Genomic DNA, 4202 nt, shown 5'->3' with positions numbered 1-4202 from the left:
CAAAACTACACCGTCTTGTACTCTCAATAATAATCCTATCCAACTTGGAAACCCCTTCCTTAGGCTTAGTAAGTTGTACAGAAACCCCAATATTCATCGTCGTAACGTAGCCTCTCAAATTATGCAGCGCGGAGAAGCTCTCCGGGGTATTACACAGAAAGAAAATCCTGGATCGGGTGAACACGGCCGTGGTTCCGGCAACATCTTCGCCCAACAGCCATAAAAGAAAGTTTCGGGACCTTAAATTGGGGTGTGCCTGCGCCTGCAATTTATGCGTGCTCACCAATATGATATCGGAGGATCCCCAAAGCTCTTCATGGCTCATTCTCCAGGAAGAGAAGAAATCTCTCAACCGCATCTCGAATGCCTCTCCTGTGATGATCATGGTTGTGTTACGTTTAATTAGTATTCTTGCTATTGCTAAATTGCTTATAAATTGCTATGCACCCACAACAAAAACTCAGTATATATATATATATATATATATATATATATATATATATATATATATATATATATATATGAAACAAACAGTAGAGTAGAGTGGACGTGAAATGTGTGGTTCACCGATCCGTTCAATCCGTCGTGACTAATTCGATTTAATTTGCTTCTCATCCAGATTGGCTTCCTCCTTAAGTAGGACTCTATTCGTTTATTTATTACTTTTGTAAATACAATACCGGTTATATATATATATATATATATATATATATATATATATTTTTTCTTCTATAGTTACGGGATTATTTTCGTAATTAAAAATAAATAAAATGAAATGTGTTTTTAATAATGCCATGCTTGACTTGCGAAATAAATTTTTAATTCTCAAAATAAATTGTAAGGGAATAAAAATGTTATTCCATAAGGAATGTTATAGACAAGGAATAGAATAAGATTTATGTTCATTGAAGAAATACACCTTAATTAGTCGTGTGGACCATGAATGCAATATACATTTTTTAATATATTAAAAGTACATTATTTGTGTACCAAATGTACATTATTTGATAGTTTATATAAAAAAAATCATGTACTTTTAGTATATTAAAAATGTACTCTTTTTTTGTACTATTTACTCTGTTACAATGTAGTATTGTTCATAGTTACTTTCTCCACCAATGTACCTTTTATTTATTTATGGTTCATGGAATAATGATTGTAATTTTGTGCCGCGGTCCGGATTCATAGACGGGCCTAGACCCAGAAAATGGAAATGGGCTTTTTGGGCCTCAATTATAGACCAATAAGTTTAGAACTAGGTCCAGATTCAGATTGATCCAAATGTTCTTGAATGCCGAATTATAGGAAAATCATATTTTATTTTTATTTTCAATACTTGACTTCGATGAATTATATCTTAAACCGCCAAAGACCTTGTGTGTGCTTTAGTAGCACTAGCACCCGGTGTCCCGATTTACACGCTCACATGGAGTGGGAGTGAGAGTTCGAGTTTAAGTCAATTCCTAACATTACTTAAGGCTTTACACCGCGAGGTCAATTCTATATTTGCTGAAAAATAAACTCTATTGGATAGATACATTCCATTTATTAATGAACAAGAAAGAGGGAGTAATTACAAGATTAACGACTATCAATGGAAGCGATTATTAAATCATTGGAGTATTGAAAAAAAAAAAAACTCTCTTCAATCTACTAAAACATAAATGAATGGAGAAATTAAAGTAAGAGGCAGATACATTCCACTTATTAATGAACAAGAAAGACGAAGTAATTACAAGGTGCAAATTAAAGAACGCAAACTGCAAACCCTACTTGGCTTCTAATAACTACTAACATGGTACATGAAGCCACCCTCCTAGGAATATCCATAATCTACGTTATATTCCTCTGATCTACAAAAAACTACTAATTACAACACAAACGTAACCCTGTTTGTTTGTTCAAACAAGTATGTAATTAAACTCAACTCAAGTCCCTTTGATGTACAACGTGGTCCACTTGTCAAAATGTGACAATATCCCATCACATCACCGGCCTATATAAAAAATGTTGCCAACGCCATTGCTCGGAAAATCTGGAGGGCTCACTTAGCCAGCCAAGCATCAACCAACAAGGCGTTTTTCATGACTCCCTCCATGCTATCATGCTCACCTCATTCTTTCCCTCATTCCCACATATGCACCCTCCAACTTGGGGAGTCCAATGGGCTAACCTCATCAGTCGTGCACCAACCGCTAGGGGCCAATCACCACCCCCTCCATGTCGCTTGCATATGTACGCCCATACCTTCATGCCACAATCCCAAATTTGCATCAGTCCAAACTACCACCCCTACCAGTGGAGGCATCATTGCTGCGCTAGGGGACACGTTACCCTCATTGGCCACGCCATGCCGTTGACAACTCCCCCCCCCCCAGCTATGACGCTTTCCTAGGGTGTGAGGTCACGTCATCCTACGCTAGCCGCACCACAACCGTGAGAGGTTGATGGGTCCTATGGAGGCCGAGCGCCATCCAACCTTGGGCGATCCCGGCCTCGGGATAGTGGCAACTAGCCCTCTTTGTCCTGCCGATCCGACCAACACCACCCCTCACCAGGGCCACCTGTCTTCCACCTTGCTAACCCATTATGAATTATTCTTTATTGGGCCATTATTCTCCTATGCCACCCCTTGAGTCAAGATGTATCCTATAAAATGGATTCTTGAGATCCCATTGCCCCATTACTATGCTTGCCATTTCAATGAGTATAACTAAAGGAGTAGGATTTGAAAATCCCTAAAGTAAAACTCTTCTCCAAATACAACAATTTGGTAATATTGCTAGCTTGCATTATGTGCGTTTATAAAGGAGGAGGAGAAGATGGACGTGTTGTTATTCATGGTGGTATAGTGGCGAGGAAGAAGGAGAGTCCGCAATATATAGAGGTATGATGAATATAGCCATACCACGTACATATATATAGAGGTATTATGAATTGGATGATTGATGCAATTCCATTAGAGGTATGATGAATATAGGGCGTTTGGTTGGGAGGAAGGAATTAGGAGGGAAAAGAATTGTAATTCGGTGGAATTGCAATTCAATGAATAAGGTAGGAATTGCAATTACATTGTTTGGTATGCAGGAATAGGAGTACATGGAATTGAAAGGTAATAAGTGACAAAATGACTAAAATGTCCTTATGTTGTAGTAGATGTTGTAGTTGTACTAGTAGAAGAGTAACAACAATAATAATAATAATAATAATAATAATAATAATAATAATAATAATAATTCTTTCAAAATAATAATAATAATAATTCTTTCAAAATAATAATAATAATAATTCTTTCAAAATAATAATAATTTTTTAAATAATAATAATAATAATAATTCTTTCAAATTAAAAAAAAAAACAAAGGGTATGAGAGGAGGGGCAAAATTGTCTTTACACAACAAAATTGCCCCTCCTCTCCATTGAATTGCAATTCATGGGGGGTACCCCATGAATTGCAATTCATCATTTGGAGGGAATTGCAATTCCGCGGAAAATTGCAATTCATCATTTGGAGGGAATTGCAATTCCGCGGAATTGCAATTCCCTCCAACCAAACAATATTGCAATTCCGCGGAATTGCAATTCCCTCCAACCAAACAATGTAGTTTGTCCGCGGAATTGCAATTCCCTCCAACCAAACAATGTAGTTTGGCCGCGGAATTGCAATTCCCTCCAACCAAACAATGTAGTTTGGTAATTCATTGAATTGTAATTCAATGAATTCCAATTCCCCCCAAACTACACCCAACCAAACACCCCATAAACACATACTCAACATCAAATATTTTTTCAATGTAAATAATAATACTGAATATGGATGGCAAACCACTAAAACCAACCAGTATGTATGGTAAATAGTTTCGCTGTCCAGATATCACTAAGCTAAGCTAGCTTAGCTATCTAGCAGTAATCCAAAGAGAATATTATTAATAGTATTATTATATTGAGGAAGGCATTAAACAAAGGTCGTGGGTGAATGTGGGTGCAGTTTTCGATGATGCTTCATCTTTCTTTCCCAAATTTTTCGCATCTGACTAGTTGAGCTGGCCATGCGGACATAATGCTTCATCTGATCACCTGATGGCTGGTGCCGCATGCCTTAGCTCAATGCTCTCTACCTTCTGTTGATGAGATGAAAACATGCATTTATGTGGTGGAGGAGGAGGGGGAGTTTGAAGTGATTTCAATAATAATCCTTCTCC

The sequence above is a fragment of the Ipomoea triloba genome, chromosome 5, assembly GCF_003576645.1.
Source record: "Ipomoea triloba cultivar NCNSP0323 chromosome 5, ASM357664v1".
NCBI lineage: Eukaryota > Viridiplantae > Streptophyta > Magnoliopsida > Solanales > Convolvulaceae > Ipomoea > Ipomoea triloba.
This window is presented reverse-complemented; position numbering follows the sequence as displayed.